Source organism: Talpa occidentalis, unplaced genomic scaffold (genome assembly GCF_014898055.3).
Source record: "Talpa occidentalis isolate TD23 unplaced genomic scaffold, MPIMG_talOcc4v2.1 talOcc4.8, whole genome shotgun sequence".
NCBI lineage: Eukaryota > Metazoa > Chordata > Mammalia > Eulipotyphla > Talpidae > Talpa > Talpa occidentalis.
Genome location: NW_023605194.1, coordinates 18,040,480 through 18,061,702, shown reverse-complemented (window position 1 = coordinate 18,061,702; position 21,223 = coordinate 18,040,480). Strand labels below are relative to the sequence as shown.

Here is a 21,223-nt window from a genome sequence, read left to right as displayed (position 1 = left end):
ATTGTCATTTTAATGTTTTAAATTAACCAGAAAACAGCAACATTCTCACTAAAAAGAAGGAACCAAGAGTCAGGTTTAGGAGATAACAGTGACTAAGACACCGGAAAGGTGTCTCTTGCTTCCTACTCCATTAGGAGCTATGTTAATGAGTCACGTTTAATCAATTTTTGGTGAGCTAGAAAGAAAATTTCCTTAAAGGCAACTGGAGGAATATTCATCTCAAAATTATTCACTTTTAAACAGGTTTTGGAGGAGTGCTATCTGTTTACATGTAGTCCAAATTTGCTCCTGGTGACCAGACTCTCTCAGTTCCGAGCCACGTGAGTACAGGTGGACCCCATTTTATGTGGCTGATGACTGTATACTTGGTAAATCCAGTTTTTGATGAACAGTGTAAGTGTTTTTGTCAAATAGCTATTCACTGTCTCATAATTTTTGTGAATATAGACTTTCCTTTCTTTGTGTGACTTAAGGAAGTGCACCCTATAGATGGATTTCTCCCTATCTGTGACCCTCCTCCCATAATGCAGCCTCACAGGGCAGTGATAAAAATGTTCTCTTGATACTTCCATCCCAGGATCCTAAAGCTTTGGGATTCACTTGCCTTGCATTCCTAGAGACGATAAAAAGTGAAGTTCACTGAGAAGGAAGGGATAGAATAGTATTTTACATTTGGCGAGAAAATTCCATTATCATTGATTCAATTTTTTTTGTTAAACAGTAAATCCACTGATATTAAAAATATGAATTTCTACATATTAAAATAAAAATATGATGGTTTTTATTACTGTCTACAATCATACAAAGTCACTACTGCTATTTCAGTTTACTACTCCTTTTCTAAAACTAGAAGACTCCATTCCTACCTAGCTTTCTCTTTGCTTAGCCTGTACTCCTGGATAATCAGATTTCCCTAAAAACAGTTACAATAACATGTTGCAGTTTATGGAGCATTTTCACTTCAGGAAGGATGCAGCTAAGAAATGGTACTGATTCCTGCCTTCTCATGTGGGTTATCTACTTTTCCCATCTTTAATGGTTTGAATTGTTACCAGATTGTGTGCCTTTATTATAACAACAAAGCACCCTGGTTTCCTTTCTTCCATTTCCAATTTCAGATCTATTCAAAACACACTTATTTACTCTATGAGTAAACAAATACCTATTGAGGGTCTACCGTGAGCAGTCATTGGGTGTGAATACAATCAAAGATGAGATGTAAAACTTGCTTGCAAGGAATTTGCAATGTTAAAATATATATGTATATATATTCATTATGTACACAAAAATTTGCAATATAAGGAGGAGAGTTAAGAACTATGGAAATCCGCTTCTCACTGTGGGAATAGCAAACACAGACAAGGAGTAAGGCTCAGGTGGAGGACTGTGAAACACAGTGCAAAAAGTCAATGGGGGTCTCCCCGGTGGCGCAGCAGTTGAGCGCTGGGTTGCAAAGCTGCCAGCAGCCTCTGCAGTGCTGATTCGATCCCCGGCTGCTCCCTGGCCACTGGAGGAGGGTCCCACATGGCGTGCAGACCTCTCCTGCCGCCCGCTGCTCCCCTCAGCAGTGTACTTTGGTCCTTCTGCCTGCTCTGCTCCCTGCTCTGGCTCTGGTGAATTCTCTCACCCTCCCACGCTTCTGACTGTACCCAGTGCTGTATAAATAAATAAATAAATCTTAAAAAAAAAAAAAGTCAATGGGGAAAGATGAATGTGTAGCATGTGCCAGTGGATCATGGGGACTCTGAAGTGCCAGCCTGCGGAGTGTCTGTGAGGTTCCATGGATGATGGGGAGTGACAGGAAGTCAAAAATGAAGTGATGAGTGCTGGGCCCGAGCAAGCTTTCTGTGGTGACAACGTAGGAGTGACTGGAAAGAGTTGAGGCAGTGAGACCAACCCAAACACTAGGGCCATAGTTTAGATAAAAGTATTAAGGTCTGAACCTCCACGGTGGCGCAGTGGGTTGAGAGAGCACTGTGAAGCTGTCCGCAGCCTCTGCAGAGTGGCCTCTGCAGCACGGGTTTGGATTCCCTGGGGGCCAGGAAGATTCCCACTTGGCATGGCAGACCTCTCCTGTCGCGTCCACTGCTCCCCTCAGCAGTGTTTTTCGGTCTGTCTGCCTGTTCTGCTCACCGCTCTGTCTCTGGTGAATACTCGCACCCACACACGCCCAGGAGTATAGGCTAACCGAAGAGAAAGCTGGCCTGTACCCCAGCTCTTGTATAAAAATAAATAAATCTTTAAAAAAAAAGTATTAGGGCCTGAACTTAAGTAAGGCAAAGATGAAAAAGGAAAAGGAACCATGGGGGCAATATCTGCGAGGCTGGCAGACAAGGAATTCTGTGATTGCTTTCAGGAGAGAGAAGGCAGGGTCTCTAATGATGCCGAGATTTTTCCAAGTCAACCATTGACCATGATAGCTTCTTTCTCCCTCCTGCCTGGGTCCCTTTCTCACAAGTCCAGCTTCTGGCACTTATGTTTTGGTGGTGGGTATGGTGCAACAAGATCGTTCCCTTTGTTTTGGGCTCATCCCTCCCCCATGTTGTGCTATGTTCAGAAGTAAAAATATGGCTTATTTTTCTGTCTTGAAAAATTGAGATAATAAGATGAAATAATATTTGAATAGATCATCTGTAAAATGATACATTTAATTTGTTTTAGAACTGCCATGTGCATCTCTAACATATGCCTCACTAAATTATCTGTGACTTGTTGATTATAGTTCGACATTTAGGGATTATTTTCATCAAAAGACAGCAATGTGCCAAAGAAAAATATGTGATGTGTTGACCTTAGCAGTTGCTACCCATTCATAATCAGAGAAACAGTATCCCTTGGATTCTACAAGATGTCCCCATTCATGGAAGAAATGAAAATCTTATCTGGAGGCATCTCATGTCTAGTTTGATCTTCGGTGTCGTTGACACCTGGCAGTGCCAAGTGTCTCTAAGAATTGGGATAAGTCAATCTGATAAGTCAACTTTATTTGTTCAGAAAAGCTTGGAAGGGATGTCATCAAGGAGATGAAAAGTTCAAAACTGCTCATAGAAGATGTGCCCTCAAAAGTGAAATATTTAATATAAATAGACCAGCTCTTTTAAACTTCTGTCAGGCTGGATCCCTGTTGGAGAACAAGGAAGAAGAACAAACCAGCAGGAAGCCAAATGACAGATGAATTTATTGCTGGATTTCAATGACTGTTAGCCCAAAGATCTGAAAAGTCTGTTGAGGTGATGAGTGTTCTCTTGCACTGTAGGCCTGACTCAGAAGACGGGCGTGGTTTCACAAAACATGTCCACACTAGGGCTATTATCATTAAAATGAGGGCCATACCCTATTATCTGTTTTGTGATTACCACTCTTTTCCTCACAGGTATATCTCATACTGACTTTCAGGCCTCATGGCCTGATATAGGCATTCACTCAACAGTCCACTGATTATAAAATGCATCTGAAAGTTTCTGAACAATTGTTATGCCATCACATCCTCAAATTGAGGTCCATTGTAGTCCAGTTTTGCCTTTTCCAGATTGACCTGTATGAGTTATAGGCTTACAAGCCCTTTGAGTCTCTTTAACTGTACTGGAGATTTATCCATGTCATCGTGTGTATCGATAGCTCATCTAGTTACTGAATAATATTCCATTGTTTGAATATGCAACTTTTGATCATCTATAGATGGACAGTTTGTGTCTAATTTTTGTCAATTATGAACAAAGTTGTTAGGAATCTTGTAGGAACATTTTCAGTGACCTCTCCCTTACCCACTTTGTTGCCTTCGGCTGGCCCAACAATAAATTGACATCTAAGATTAACAAGATTTAATTTCATGTGGTGGGAGATTTATAATATGAAGCCTAGTGAATGACCAAAACAGTCAGGCTATATAGTTTTTAGATAAAGAAGCATTATATTTTTGAAGAACAGACAGGGAAAAAAAAATCTTGGAAGCTTTGGTCGGAGAACTTAGTGAGCTAACCAGAATTTGTGTGCACAACTTCCCTCCCTGATTCTGATGATAAGGGGTCACTGCATTTCTCTGCGGGGATGCTACCTCTCACAGATATTTATTTCCTGATTTCACAGGGAAAAGAAAGGAAGAGGGTCAGAGAAAATTCTGCTTTTAGGAGAAAGGGAGGTTTAGGGGATCATTCATTGATTGATTGTTTCTTTAATTGGAAATAATCCAGATGCTTCTTTGGCACATCTTGGCAGATCTTGGGGCAGCTTGATCTGGGACCTGAAACAACAGGTACAGATACTGTATGAACATAGCTTTCTTCATTTCTCTTGTGCGAATACCTAATAATGATATGCTAGACTACATAAATATACATTTAACTTGATAAGAAACTGGTAAAATTTTTAAAAATGTTCTGTATGGCCACAAAGTCTCTGCCCTATTTGTTTAGTAATCAGCTAATAATTGGATAGAGATTTCCTAAAATATCTGGAACCAATAAGTCTCCTAGTCTTTGCCAAGGGATTTTTATGTGCATGTTGGGGCACAATTTCAGTACTCATCCAGGCAATTGCAAACTCTCCATTAGCCTTCACTTTCTGTTGTCACAAATTATCAAGGTAATTCAGAGGAGAGAGCGTAGGGTACTCTTAGGTTTTTCTTGGTCAAGCACACAGCCTTGGATATGTGCTCATCTCTATGCATATTATCAATATCCTTCTGGATTTCCAGAAATATGTTGGAGCTTTTCAAAGCCTTTATGGATCGCTTAGTCACTTTTTAAAAAGCTTATTATTTGCCCCAGCTGTTATCCATTGCTTCAGGCAGCCACATTGTTGGAGAAGAATTGCTTCTAACTGTTTTCCACAGCTGTTCCAGGGAAAAGGCTTTTCACACTGAATGAGTCCTTGCTCTTATGTCACTGATGTAAGTAACTTCCATTTACTGGTTTTTTAAAATGTAGAACCAACCTTGCATTCCCAGGATAAATTCCACTTGAACATGATGTATTTTCCTTTTTGTGTGTTGATGGATTGGTTATTAACATCTTGTTGAAAAATTTTTGTCTCTATTCATGAAAAATATTGGCCTATAGGCTTATTTTTTTATAGTTTTTCTTTGATATTGGGATATTAATGGCTCCATAAAGAAGTTGGGATTTGTTCCCTTTTGTCTGTTTTCTGTAAGTATTTATTAAGTGTTAGTTCATCCTTAATATCTTGATAGGCTTTTTAGTGAAACCAACTGAGTATAGTATTTTATTTGCTGGAAAGATTTTATTTATTTATTTTTAAGATTTATTTATTTATTTTATACAAGCACTGGGTACAGTCAGAAGCGTGGGAGGGTGAGAGAATTCACCAGAGCCAGAGTGGGGAACAGAACAGGCAGACTGATGAAATACACTGCTGAGGGGAGCAGCGGGCAGGGCAGGAGAGGTCTGTCACACCATGTGGGACCCTCGCCAGTGGCTGGGATTGAACCAGTGCTGCAGAGGCTGCGGGCAGCTTCACAGCCCAGCGCTCAACCGCTGTGCCACCAGGGGAGGCCCTGGAAAGATTTTAATTATGAATACAATTTCATTAACAGATACAACATTATTCAGATTATTTTCTTCTTGACTGAACTCTGATAGCTGTGTCTTTCAAGAAACCAGCCCACTTCAACTAAATTGTAGAATTTGTAGACATAAAGTTGTTTATAATATCTGTAGGATCTAAGGTGATGTCTCTTCTTTCATCCCTGATATTTGTAATTTGTACTTTGCTCTTTTTAAGAATTCGTTGTTACTGGGGTTTTAATGATCTCTTTCAAAGTTGTATTATTTATTAATTTAGTTTGACTTTTTTCTTTTTTTATTAAAACTAATTTTTAAAGAAGTTTTAAGTTTCGAGGGGAAAGATAACAGATTCCCATGTGCTCCATGCTCCCAACAGTGTGGTGCATTTGTTACAGTTTATTATTGTGCTCAAGGACATCTTAATTGCTTCCAAATTTTGGTGTTGCTATAAACATCTGTGTGCAGGGTTTTTATTATTGCTAGTGTGTGTGTGGGAGTAAAGCTTATTTTTAGCTTTCTACGGTCCAGGCATAGGTGGAAAATGTAAAATTTTTTAAAAACAAGCAAAAGAGTAGGAATTTTAGGACACAGAGAGACTTGGACAATCAAAGGGTTACCTGATTCTTTATTCTTTTCCCAAAACAACACCTAAAATCATTCAAATTCTTTGTACATGTTTTAGCCCTTTGCCAGTGAGTTTTCTTCTTTTTAGAACTAGCTGTTCTGGAACAGATTTTGCCTGCCATCAAATCTTCTGACCCCTTTTATTACAACTCTTGTGACAGAAATGATTAGTACTGATTATATCAAACTATAATCCTTTTGGTCTCAAATGAGACCATAGCAACATTAAATTGTAAGAAAGCATTACATGTTCTATTTCTTGCAACATTTGAGATTTGTCCTTTTGGAAAGATGCACATATAAGTTAGGGTGCTTACTTCAAAACAGAGACATCTGACTGCTGGATTTCCTGCATGCCTGATGATAAACACCCTTATTAGTTAATTTTAATTTATGGAACTTGAAAGCATCTTTACTGATACATAATAATAAGAGATGTTAGTGTTCTCTGGACATTTGTAGATCCTAGTGTGCAGATTCATTCTAAATGGTAATGGAGTCAAAGTCACCCTCTTGCATTGCCTACATTTTCAGTCAATTGATTCCAAAAGTACAAGTACCATCATGTGGAGCAAAACATTTTGATCCTACAAGAGATATCTACTTTACAGTGGTTCTGAGTGATTCATGAAGAGATTTAATATTGTTAGAAGATGCCAGAATCTTTGAGACAAATTTTACTAAAACCTTGGAACTTAGAGAGGTCTTGGAGATCACCTAGTGAAGATGCAAATGAGGAAATTGAGATCCAAATCAACCAAATAAGTTGCAGAAAGTGATTAATGGCAGGATCAGGATGTAGGTTTTTGTTGGCTTGATTGTTTATGCTGTGGTGATGGGGAAAGACATGATTCTAGGCTCTCAACTACTCTCAATACTTAGAAGCTTGAAAAATTACCAAAAATTGTGGACCAACTCTATGCCACTAGACTGTTGTGCAAATTTTAGCAATTCTCAGTAATGAACTTAGAATATGCCTGCTCTTGATGATTTTTAAGATCATGATCTTGAAACTGTTCATTTCTTGTTCAGATCTTGAAACTGTTCATTTCTCTTCTGTTCATTTCTCTCAGCAGCAAGTATGCTATTTGTCCTGCATAGTTACAGGACACTTCAAAGGGTAGGATAGTTAATGTGATATAAAATCAAATATAAAAGCTCCCAAGAATCCAGGACAAGGAAAAAATAATGAAGCTGACAAGAGGGAAGAAACAGATAACATTCAAAGGAAAACCAATCAGGCTGACATCAGACTTCTCTGAAGAAACACTACGGGCAAGGAGAGAGTGGAGGGACATAGTCAACAGACTCCAAGAAAACAGATGCCAACCAAGAATACTCTATCCCGCAAAGCTCTCCTTCCTCTTTGAAGAAAGAATATGGACTTTCCCAGACAAACAGAAACTCCGGAATTTCATTACGAATAAACCCCCACTCCAAAAAATACTACAAGGAATCCTAAAGCCAGAACCTCAGAGGGACGAATAACAACGAAAGAAGACCAAAAAAAAAAAAAAAAAAGTTATTAAAAGAATAAATAAAATCAAAGGAAAGACAAACATAATGGCAAATACAGATGCTAACATATCAATATTAACTCTAAATGTAAATGGACTAAACTCTTCAATAAAAAGACACAGAGTTGCAGCCTGGATTAAGAAACAAAACCCAACCTTTTGCTGTCTCCAGGAAACACATTTAGCTACAAAGGATAAAAATAGGCTCAAAGTCAAAGGATGGAAAACAATCCTACAAGCAAATGGGCCAAAAAAGAAAGCAGGAACAGCTATACTTATATCAGATAAAACAGACTTCAAACTCAAAAAAATAAAAAGAGACCCCAATGGTCACTACATTATGATTAAGGGGACAATACTTCAAGAAGAAATAACACTCATTAACATATACTCACCAAACGAAAGAGCACCAAAATATATCAGACAACTGTTGTCCTCTCTGAAAACAGACATCAGAGAAAACACATACGTAGTGGGAGACTTCAACACACCACTATCAACAATGGATAGATCAACAAGACAAAAAATAAGTAAAGAAACTAAAGCTCTAAATAAGGACCTAGAGCATTTGGGCTTAACAGACATCTATAGAACACTAAACCCCAAAAAAACGGAGTACACATTTTTCTCAAGCGCACACGGATCATTCTCCAGGATCGATCACATACTGGGGCACAAGACAAACATCAACAGATACACCAAGATTGAAATCATACCAACCATCTTTTCTGACCACGAAGGCATCAAACTAGAAATAAATCATAAAAAGAAGGCAAGGAACTATCCTACCTCATGGAGATTAAAAGCCACACTACTGGAAGACCACTGGACTAATGAGGAGATCAAAGAAGAAATTAAAAAATTCTTTGAATTGAATGACAAGGAGGACACCAATATCCTAAATGTATGGGATGCAGCAAAAGCAGTAATAAGAGGAAAATATATAGCAATAGAAGCTCACATCAAAAAACAAGAAAGAACTCAAAGAAACAACCTAATCTCGAAGCTCAAAGATCTAGAAAAAGAACAACAAAAAAACCCCAAATCCAGTAGAAGAAAAGAAATAATAAAAACCAAAGCAGAAATAAATGAAATTGAAACTAAAAAAACAATCCAAAAGATCAATGAAACCAAGAGCTGGTTCTTTGAAAAAATAAATAAAATAGACAAACCCCTAGCCAGGCTCACAAAGGAAAAAAGGGAGAAAGCACAAATACACAGGATCATAAATGAAAGAGGAGAAATCACAACGGACACAGCAGAAATCAAAAGAATAATCAGTAACTACTATGAACAGTTATATGGAAACAAGTTCAACAATCTAGAGGAGATGGACAAATTCCTACAACTCTACAAACACCCAAAGCTAGATAAAGAAGAAATAGAACACCTAAACAGACCAATTACAAGCAGCGAAATTGAAATGGTAATCAAAAACCTCCCCAAAAACAAAAGCCCAGGACCTGATGGATTTACAAATGAATTCTACCAAACATTCAGAGACGAATTAGTGCCTATCCTTCACAAACTCTTCCAAAAAATTGAGAAGGAAGGGACAATACCAAACACGTTCTATGAAGCCAATATTACACTAATACCAAAACCGAATAAGGACAACACAAAAAAGGAAAACTATAGGCCAATCTCCCTAATGAACACTGATGCAAAAATCCTCAATAAAATTTTAGCTATCAGAATCCAACAATGCATCCATAAGATAATTCACCACGACCAAGTTGGATTCATTCCAGGGGCACAAGGATGGTTTAACATCCGAAAATCAATCAACGTTATCCAACACATCAACAAAAAGAAATATAAAAACCATATGATAATATCAATAGATGCTGAGAAAGCTTTCGACAAAGTGCAACACCCATTCATGATAAAAGCCCTTGAAATTCTTGGGATACAAGGAACATACCTCAACATCATAAAGGCCATCTATGACAAGCCAACAGCCAGTATCATTCTCAATGGTGAAAAGCTGAAAGCAATTCCATTAAGATCTGGAACAAGACAAGGATGTCCACTCTCACCACTGCTTTTCAATATAATACTGGAAGTCCTAGCCAGGGCAATAAGACAAGAGAAAGACATCCAAGGAATCCAAATAGGAAAAGAAGAAGTCAAACTATCACTATTTGCAGATGATATGATAATATACATAGAGAACCCCAAAATCTCCACAGAAAAACTAATTCAACTCATCAGTCAGTTCAGTAAAGTGGCAGGATACAAAATCAACGCGCAAAAGTCAGTAGCCTTCCTATACACAAACAATAAATCTGAAGAAGAAGAAATCAAAAAAACCACCCCTTTTATTATTGAAACAAAAAAAATCAAATATTTGGGAATAAATCTAACAAAAGAGGTAAAGGACCTATACAAAGAAAACTATAAAACACTGTTAAAAGAAATAGAAGAAGACACAAAGAAATGGAAAGACATCCCCTGCTCATGGATTGGAAGAATAAACATTATTAAAATGGCCATCCTACCAAAAGCAATATACAGATTCAATGCTATTCCAATCAAAATCTCAATGGCATTCTTCAAAGAAATAGAACAATTATTGATGAAATTCATATGGAATCACCAAAAACCCCGAATAGCCAAAGCTCTACTGAAAAAAAAAGAAGGAAATGGAGGCATCACACTCCCAGACTTCAAACTATACTACAAAGCCATAATCATCAAAACTGCATGGTATTGGAACAAGAACAGACATACAGACCAATGGAATCGAATAGAAAATCCAGAAATAAACCCACAGATTTATGGTCAACTAATCTTTGACAAAGGAGCAAAGACTATGCATTGGAGCAAAGAAAGTTTGTTCAATAAATGGTGCTGGGAAAACTGGGTCGCTACATGCAAAAGAATGAAGCTTGAACACTACCTCACACCATACACAAAAATCAACTCAAAATGGATTAAAGAACTAGACATAAGACCTGAAACCATAAAATACATAGAAGGAAATATAGGCGAAACACTAAGGGATTTGCACATCAAAGACATCTTTAAAGACACATCACCCAAAGCAGTGATAGTGAAGAGAAAGATAAACAGCTGGGACTACATCAAATTAAAGAGCTTCTGCACAGCAAAAGAGACAATAACAAAAACAAAGAGAAACCCCACCAACTGGGAGAACATTTTTGCACCCAACACTAATGATAAAGGACTGATCACAAAAATCTGCAAAGAGCTGATGAGACTCAGCAACAACAAAGAAAATAATCCAGTCAAAAAATGGGCAGAAGAGCTAAAAAGAAACTTCTCTGAAGAGGAAATGCAAATGGCCAACAGACATATGAAAAAATGTTCAACATCACTTGCAATCAGGGAAATGCAAATCAAAACTACCATGAGATACCATCTCACACCAGTGAGAATGGCACATATTAAAAAAACTAGCAACAACAAATGTTGGCGAGGGTGTGGAGAAAAAGGAACTCTTCTGCACTGTTGGTGGGAGTGCAAACTGGTCCAACAACTATGGAGAGCTGTGTGGAGATTTCTGGACCTACTAAACATAGAGCTTCCATATGATCCAGCAATTCCACTCCTAGGTATTTACCCAAAGGACACAGAAACATCAATTCCAAAGAGCACCTGCACTCCTATGTTTATAGCAGCACTGTTTACAATAGCTAAGCTTTGGAAACAACCCAAATGCCCAAAAGTAGATGACTGGATCAAGAAGATGTGGTACATATATACCATGGAATATTACTCAGCATTCAAAAAAGATAAACACATGCAATTTGCAGCAACATGGATGGCGCTGGAAGGGATCATGCTCAGCGAAATAAGCCAAAAAGAAAAAGAAAAATACCGGATGGTCTCACTCATAGCAGGAATCTAGAAAACTTAAATAAGGGACCAGGAAAATGAATATAAGAAAGTGAAAATCAAAATCAACAAAAAACTATGAACCAGAGACACTTTTTGGGGGGTGGGGGGCGGGAGGGGAAGGATTGGGGTCAGAATGGGGCGTTTGCAATTGTATGGGGGAATATAAAAATAAAATTTAAGATTATAATAAAAAAAAAAAATAAAATCAAATATATTTTATAAGGTGATTTTTTGATGTGTACTTTATATTTATCTAATTTTGTTCATCTCATTGATAGTAAATGAAAGTCACAGCAGGAATAGTATCTGCAATGATATACTAAAACTTAAAAGAAAATGTTATCATTTCTGATTTATCTCAAATCCTCTACCTCTCTGACTATGACTCGATGACTTAACCCACATTTTAATGGCAATAAAAAGGATAAAGATCTAGTAAACAGTCCTTCCCTTTCCCCAGACCTAATATGAAGCAACTTTAACTTCCATATAAGAATTTTATAATAATTCTATGTAACTTGCAAAAGTATCATAAGTAAGCTTCATGAAGTAACTAACTAAAATGTGTTTTTATCATTTAAATAGTGTTTGGAGGGGTAATTTTAGAAGGAACTCAATAATCTAAATTGAAACCTAGACAAACAAACCCAAACTGAGAGGAAGCATCCAAGTTGTTGCAGTCCTATCAGTTTATGTATATGGAAGCTCATGTCAGTGGCCAAGGCTGTATTTTCTTAGCAATTACTTGTGGGTAGAGAGCAGTATTCTTGGCACAGGAAAAAAAACAAAAGGGCATTTTTCCTTTAAAGGGTAAAAATGAGACAGGTATGTGATCTTTGGGTTCCCATTTTTGGCTTGTCTGGGTTAATTCAGGCATCTGAGAAAAAAACTGCAGAGTTAAGTCATTTATATAAACCTTAATTTATTTAATCAGTCTGTGAGGATTTTTTAGGTTAGGAGAGATAGGCACAAAAAGGCAGGAGGGTTTTCTCTGATGCTTAGACTAATCGGGTAGGATAGGAGGGGATTTCCATTACTTTCAAGATCTGCTAAGTTGACAAGTCAAAGGGAATCTAGTCACAAAAGCCAGAAGTGTTTCTGAAATAGAAAGTTAGTTTTGTCAGATCCTGCAGGACCCCAATAATGGAGCGCCCAGCAATGATGGACTCATGCCCTCTGAGACTGTCCACTTTGTCAAGTCTGCACTCATTCTGGAACAACCTGGGGGTTGTTCTAGAACCCAAGCAGTACAGGGGAAGAAATGGAAGAGATCAATGACTATTTTTCAAAATTAGCATAGTATTAAACCTGACAAAACAGCTTCAAAAGCGCAGATTTCTTTTAACAACTTGGCAAGGATGTCTTTTAGGTAGCCAAGAATTTCCCCTCCTCGTATTTGAGATGGAGACTGTTCTGCTACTGGGACATCAGTATCCAGTTAGAGAAAGAACACAATGTTAGCATCCCCTGGGTGAGACTGGCTAGAACATTAACAGAACTTGAAGGGTCAGCCCGAAATCTAATGCCTGTGAAGACATTCCTGGCTCCTCTGCGCCATGAAACTGAACACCAGCCCCACCTTTTCTCTCCTTACTCCTAACCATGAATGCACTTGTTTGTTTTCTTAAAAGTCCTTGGAGAAATGGGCTGGGTTTTATCTTTTCATTGTATTCCCAGCACCAAACACAATGCATATATATATGCATATGCATTTTATATATATATAAAAACAGGCATCCAATGAAACTTTCTCCCTTCCCAGCTCCTCGATAGTACTCCCACTACAACCACCCACCTCCGAAGATGGTCTGCTGTTACTTCATACGCTATGTATTGAAAAACAGGCCTGCTGTCCTCCCTGTTTCTCCCTCTCTTTGGCCCACAGTGTTGTATTCATCTTTGTGTCTGCAGGGCCTAGTCAGGCAGGCTGAGTATTCAGAAGATATTTACTCGAACTGGAGTGAGTAGAGAAGTGAGAAAAAAAGAGGACAGAAAAGAAGTATGAGGGGGAAAAAATTAAAGAGGAAATCATGAAGGTGACAAAGGAGAGAAGTGGTGGGGGTTGGACAGAGTGTTGCCTTCAGGCCTGGTGCTCACGCCGGAAGTTAGGTAACTTCCTAGTCATTAGGGTTTAAGACACCCCCTTGCAACTCAGAAAGAATAGAATGCATGTAGGACCCTCAGAAGAAGAGCTAGAACACTTACCAATTCATTCCACTTTCCTTCTAGCATTTTCTTAACTGCTTTCAATGTGAGTTAGTTTTCTGAGTGTGAAGAGAGAAGGGACTTAACGAGCATGTTTCCAGCTTTATAGCCATGCCTGCACACACAGACAACATCAGCAGTTGGGCTAATTTCCACTAATGGATGGTGACTTTGTATAACAGTTGGCAAAAATAAAAAATGTGATTGGACTCCTCATTCCTAACCTCACAGTTCTTAAGGTGAGGCTCTGAAATGAAGAGCTGGGGTTGAAGTTCATTTGTTTTTCCCATGGGGAATGATTTCCTATTTTTGTCTTAGATAGGTACAGGGACAAGATCTTTTTTTTTTTTTAATTTAAATTTTATTTTTATATTCCCCATACAATTGCAACCCCTTATTTTGACCCCAAGCCCTCCTTTCCCTGCCCCCCACCCCCCCATAGAGTGTCTCTGATTCATAGTTGTTTGTCGATTTTGATATTTTCTTTCTTATAGTTATTCTTTTTCCTGGTCCCTTATTTAAGTTTTCTAGATTCCTGCTATGAGTGAGACCATCCAGTATTTTTCTTTTTCCTTCTGGCTTATTTCGCTGAGCATGATCCCTTCCAGCTCCATCCATGTTGCTGCAAATTGCATGTGTTTATCTTTTTTGAATGCTGAATAATATTTCATGGTGTATATGTACCATATCTTCTTGATCCAGTCATCTATTTTTGGGCATTTGGGTTGTTTCCAAAGCTTAGCTTTTGTAAATAGTGCTGCTATAAACATAGGGGTGCAGGTACTCTTTGGAATGGATGTTTCTGTGTGCTTTGGGTAAATACCTGGGAGTGGAATTGCTGGATCATATGGAAGCTCTGTGTTTAGTAGGTCAAGAAATCTCCACACAGCTCTCCATAGTGGTTGGACCAGTTTGCACTCCCACCAACAGTGCAGGAGAGTTCCTTTTTACAGGGACAAGATCTTGCTTGTTCTGCTGGCCCTGGAGTTTTTACAGTCCGGTAACTTGTTATATGTTTTCTTTCTGGGCTCTGTTGCCAGTTTATTTTGTCTGATGCGCTAATCTCTTTGAGTGGTGACATGTCATAACTGTATCCCCAAGACATTTTTCAGGTAAAGGCAAGATGCAGGCACTCCTTGATTTTATTTGTGGGAGGTACATTCTAGCCCACAGGGAAATGTGTAAGAAATATTCCATCATTGTAAAGAGCTTGGTAAAATCATGCTGACATCTGGTAGTTTTGAAGGGTGCTTAGATCTGCGAAAAGAGTATTTTTCAGAGAAATTGTATTTTCGAAACTTATTCCAGAAAAAGGCTTAAAGAACCCCTGTGATTTTTTGTTTAAACCACCTGCTATTCCTAAGGCAGCTGTCCTCCTGTGCTGAGTATCCATCTATATACCAGAGATTTCTGGCATCCCTGAGAGAGGTGTTTATTTTTTATTGGAATGAAGAATTTTAGTGAAATACAAATAGGCAAGAGTTTGTTAACTACCTCTGTAAGGCCAGGGGGCAGATTGTGAAAACCAACAACAGAAGTTGTTCCTGCTGAAACTCCTGAGACTTGAAGCATATTCATTTTTGCAATCTTTTAAACAAAACAGAAATAAATTATTTATATGGTACAAACTCTATTAAGAATTTCCTGCAAGTTTCTAATTAAATGAATATTGAAAACACAAGTCATTTTTTGCCTTCAGGCCTGGTGTTCATAAGGAAGTCAGGCAACAGTGTAGATTCAGGCTTAGGACAACCCCATGCAACTCCAGGGATTGTCCTAAAAAAAACAGAGTTCAGAGGCAAGAATTCTTCCTGTGTAAGAAAAACAACCAATTCATTCTTAATAAAACAAGTAACATCTACCACACTACACATGAAATGAGCACATCGTGCATTTATAGATGGTCCTAATATTCCACGAATAATGTGAATAGCATAGATGAACTCTATTTTCCATTACCAGTACTTTTATCTCTACCTTAATATATCAGCGAGACAAATCAGAGGGCAGACTTGGCCTCAGAATGGAGAAGCCTGTTGGTATTGCAGAGACCCTTCTGATTTCAGTACATATAATTCTCTTCTTGCTTTGCAGTGACTCAAATCCAGGTAACACACCGCTGTGTTGTAGCTTTCAAAAGCACTAATTTATTGAAGAAGTAATCATCATCATGACTGAAGAATACAAATAGGTCTGAAGATGTTTAATTGTAGTTTTATTTTCTTAAAGTTCTAAATAACCTCCCATAGCCCGTTTTACTATATTTCATGAAGATAATTTAAAAGTACAGCATAATACGTAAGTATAGCATGTCAATCTAATCTTTCCCAATGTTTTGCTTGAATAAAATTAGTATGAAAATGATCCTAGTGGTAAGGGTATCTGGCTTCAAATGTTGGTAAGCCCATCCTTGGAGCTGCCTTTGATGTTATTCCTGACTTTAGATTTCATCATTACTTATGGATTGTTTTACATGACAAGTTGTTTGCTTGTTTCTGAGATTGAATTTATCTGCTTTCTTTTCTTCCAACATGTAACCAACACTCTCAGTATGTCCTTCTTTTCAATCGTTAAAAAGATTTATATCTAATCCAGTGCTCATAATTACACATCCAACAAAGCTCACCCTGAGACCAAAATGCATTCATTAGATTTTCACCTTTAGTCCTGTGTACTTACTAGAAGCCATCACTACCTGTTTCATTGTGAACTAGAGCCAGTGCGAACAGTCATCTTCCTTTCTTGTCAAAATGTTAGTCACTTCTGAGATGCTTCCCTGAGGAGTGCTGAGGGAGGAGTGGAGGAGAAATCTGTGGTCCAGACCATCTCCAGATTGACTGGTCGATAAGCACAGGTTAAGATTTATGAAACCTTTGGAGAGGACTGTGCCAGGAATAGGAACATGCACATCCTGTCTCAAGTCTTGTGTTGATTCAGAGCATGACTCAACAGTCCTCTGTGTAGGGGCTGAGGGTAAATTGGCCAGCGGCAAGTCTTCCCTGGAACATTATAATAGAGTCTTTCACCAAAACGTTGAAACATCTAACTATCAAAAACAAGTGGAAGGTGGGCTATCCCTAAAATTTTAGGCCTGGGAAGCCACTTCTTTTGCCCAAATACTTGGCCCTAAATTGTTAACTTGATATTACTTAAATGATTAAAAAATGTTACATTATTTTTTTCTGGAAGATAGCTTTACTTGTAAATAAGACAAAATTAATCAGCAACAGGAAAGAATAATCATTATGGAAATTGTATGAAACTAAGAGACCAAATACTAACTTAAACTAAAAATAAATTTAAAAATCCATTCAACTGTAATGGTGGCTATGTCATTATACATTTATCAAAATCCATAGAGTGTACGACACAAGGAGTAAAACCTAATGAAAACTATTGGCTTTAGTTGAAGTGTATTGATACTGGTTCACTAATGGTAAAAAAATATATATATACCACACTAATGATGCAAGATGCTAAAAATAGCGGTAGTGGTGGTATGGAAGGGGAGGGGATACATGGGAACTCTTGGTACTTTCTGTTCACTTTATTCTAAAAGTCTAAAAGTACTCTAAAAATTAAAGTCTATTAATGAACTTTTAAAAATCAATATATATAGCTCTATCATCTCTCTCTGCATCTGTCTGTCTGCCTGTCTACCTACCTATCTGCCTACCTACCTACCTACCTAATCTATTGTAGCTAACTTGATATATAGAAAAATGCTTGTTGTTGCCTCAAAAATCCTGAAGTCAATGAGTAATGTGAAACATATAGTTGAACGGAGTAGACTTTGAAACATGTAAAGAACATTATTGATTTGTGGGCTGCTTTTTCTTTTTATTTATTTATTTGTAAATAGCACACATACCGATAGGTACACAGGTCACAAATATACAAGTCAGTGAACAAATTAAAAGTGAACAGGCCCATGTAACCACCATCAAGGGCAAGAAATAAAATACCATCAGCATTTCAGATATTCTGCTTTTCAGAAACTTTTAATACCATAAATAATATGTCTGCTTTTGAAATTTAGAAAATGGAATGATATATAATCTTTTGTGCCTGGATTTTATTTTTTTTTTTTTTTTTTTTTTGTGGATTTTTTGTGGATTTTATTTTTTTCCCCAATATTATGTTTATGAGGTTCATCCATTTTGTTGTGGATAATTTATTGTTATTTCTTAACAGTTTTCTATTGTATAAATGTGTTACAATGTATTACCTGTTGATGGCTTTGAAATTATTTCATTTTAACTATTATAAAAAATGCCTCTACAAACATTCTGGTGCATGTCTTTTGTTGAACATATGCACAAAATTTCTGCTGATCTATACTTAGGGACACACTTCATGGGTGGATATTAGTGTATCTACACACTTAACTTTAATAAATAATGCCAGACAGTCTGCAGGAGTTTCTTCAATTTACACTCCCACTAGCAGTGTATAACAGTTTCAGTTGCTCTGTATGCACATTAACACTTGGTACAAGTCTTTCTCATTTTTTACATTTGTTGAGTTTGTCATGGTAACTCATTGTGGTTTTAGTTTGAATTCCCCTGATTATTAATGAGGTTTCCTATTTTGTCACATACTTACTGGCCATGTCGGTTTACCCTTTTGTGAAGTGCCTGTTTGAGTTTCATGATCATTTTAAAATTGGGATTGTCTGTCTTTATCTTACTTCCTTTATTGGTGATATATATTATAAATATCTTCTCCAAGTCTGTGGTACTCATTTAAACTTTCTTAAATTTTTGTTTTATAAGCAGAACACTTGTTCAAGCTTCTCCTTAATAGTCTAAGTGTTTATAGTTTAAGAAACCTTCCATTCCCATGGTCATGAAGAGTCTCTTCCATAAACTCCTAAATTGTTATTTTGTATAACCTTTCACATGTGGATCTGAATCCTCTTGAAACTGATTTTGTATATGATATGAGGGAGGGGTCAAGTATAATTTTCCCCATATGGCTATCCTAACAATCTATCAGTCCTTGTTAAAAAGATAATTCTATTTTCCGTTCCTTTCTATGCCATCTTTATCATAAATCAGTCTACCTTTATCTCTGCATAGGTACCTTTTTGGACTTTATTCCGTTGGTATTCAGCTATCCTTGCTCCAATTGCATGCAGCCAATATGCCATGTCTAACAGAGCAAGTTCGTTTTTGTTCTTTTTTTTTTTTTTAATACATCTTGGCTCTCCTCTGGTTTTTCTAGTTCTGGTTGAACTTCAGATTCATCCTCTCTCTCTCTCTCTCTCTCTCTCTCTCTCTCTCTCTCACACACACACACACACACACACACACACACCCACACTCATCTGCCAAGAATGTTTTTTTAAATGGAAATTATACAAAATCCGTATATCTATTTGAGGGAAATCAACATCTTTAAATGGAATGGACTGAAGGATTTCTTTGTAGTCTTTTTAGCAATATCAGGGCCCATGAAGCCATAAAAAATTTGTTTTCCAGGAAAATTTCCCAAGAGGGTATGGAATTATCTGTGTTTTTATAACCAAAGCTAACCATCAATATTTCTTATAACTCCAACTGTAGTCTGGGTCTAGAAACTTTAGGGCGGGATCTTGCTACTCTTAATTTTTGTTAACATTTGAGATACACTTCACAGCAATAAAGCCAGCACTTGAGATAAACAACTAATAAAATATAGTTAAATTTATGATCATGGTAGGTCCTCAAATGTGAGGCACAACTTGCAAAAATAAAACTTGATTCAAACAGAAGAGATCATGCATGCCCTCAGCAATACCTGACAAAGCCTAGACTTGGGTCGCAAAATGTATGCCATGTTCTTTAAGGCCTTTTTTGTGTGTATCTGGATAATAAGATTCTCATATGCTTGTCTTCCATGGTTCTGAATAAATGTGGAAGATTTGCTGGTATTAACATGGAAAAAAAAAAAAAACCACAGAGCCATATATGAGATGAGAGCTGCCCAAGGCTACACAGCAGATCAGTTTCCTGCAGTCCTTAGCCATCAGTCATGCCAGTCAGCACCTAGAAATGTGCTAGACTCACCTACTTATCAAGAACAGCAATAGACAAGTTACTCTGAGCCTCAGAGGATTTCTGAGAGGAAGGTGAGTCAAGCTTTAATCATTTGTGCTTTCCAAAGTTTTCCAAAGGATTGACTTTGTTCAGTCATTAGCGGTGAATAGCACGGCGCTCTCTTCTTGAGAATGACGATTGTTGAACATGGACTAAAGCAGGACATGTTTGGTTTACATTTCCCAATTACTCTTACTCCCACCCTGGCATACCCTCATATACAGTGACTCTAGGAGATACAAATGTGCTCATGCATTCATAATACATCCCATAAAGAAAAGAAGTATGTCACAACCAAATTTTAAAAAATTGTATTTGTAAGGCAGAGATCCTTTAATATAATAGGGAGTTAGGAAATGAACAGTTGGGTGCTCCATGGATATTTTAGTCAAGTATTAAGGGGGTGCCCCGAAAACCAGGATTTTAGAGGTTTTAGCAATGGGATGACTATAAGAGCATATCATGTGCTTCTGCAAGTTTTCAGGTTTTCCTGATGTTCTTTGTGGAAAAGCGTGAAATAAACCCATATCTAATGAGTTCCAGAAGACAGTAAAAATAAGCAGTGTAACAAGGACTGTGTCCAGCAATGGCAAGTGGTGGGTACAGGAGTTAGCCTGAAGCTCCAGGCTGGAGAGATTAGGACTCAAATGATGTTGGGAGGGCTACTGTGAGAGGGAAGACAGGTCACTGAAGGAGAAAGTTCCCTATGTAACTGTTTTCCTCAGGGCTGGCCCTGCTTGAACTCTGTGATAAATACTGATGTGTTTAATTTGTCTTTGTAAACTCCTAAAAATATATATATATTTTTCCATCTTCATCACCTAGAACACCTTCTATAGTATCAGTGTCAGAATTGGTGATTTCAGGTGTACCAAAACTGGAATTACAGAAACTCAGAACTGGAGTTTTTCCTCTATGTAATGCATAGATCATAGAATTTAAGTGAATCTGGCAACGTCACTAACAACATTAGTGGTAGGGTCAGTAAAAAACTTAGTTGCTCTGATTCAATCCTATTCCAGGCTGCTATTGTATTTCCATCTGAATAAATGAATCACAGAGAAAAAAAAGTTACAAACGTCAGTGTGTGTCATTTATATTCACCAAAATTTGTACTCAAAAAATCCTAAATGACTCCCCTACTTCCCCAAGTTTAAACTGACAACCCATGATTATCTCATTTAGTACAGATTTAAGCAACCTCACATTCACAGTTTGTGACCACAGCCCATTTCATTCCCAATTTACTTCATACTGCAACAAAAATCAGCAAAGAAAAGATTTGGAATGCAAAAGAAAACTCAAATAGCTAAGTTCTGTGGCTTTAAGGTCTTACTTAAAATTTCACCTATTGTAAAATATGGCTTATGTAATTTACAAGATATAATCTGTTTCAACCTGGCTGTTTTAA

At 37.4% G+C, this 21,223-nt stretch overlaps 1 protein-coding gene across 1 annotated transcript in view; it reads left to right on the top strand.

The window, feature by feature from the left end:
- The first annotated feature begins 243 nt into the window (after window positions 1-243).
- SFR1 (SWI5 dependent homologous recombination repair protein 1) overlaps window positions 244-21,223 on the top strand; it is a 33,085-nt gene continuing 12,105 nt past the window's right edge. The window contains exon 1 of the mRNA XM_054690131.1: window positions 244-320. The gene's annotated coding sequence lies outside the window, so the exon portion shown is untranslated. The remainder of the gene's footprint in view (window positions 321-21,223) is intronic.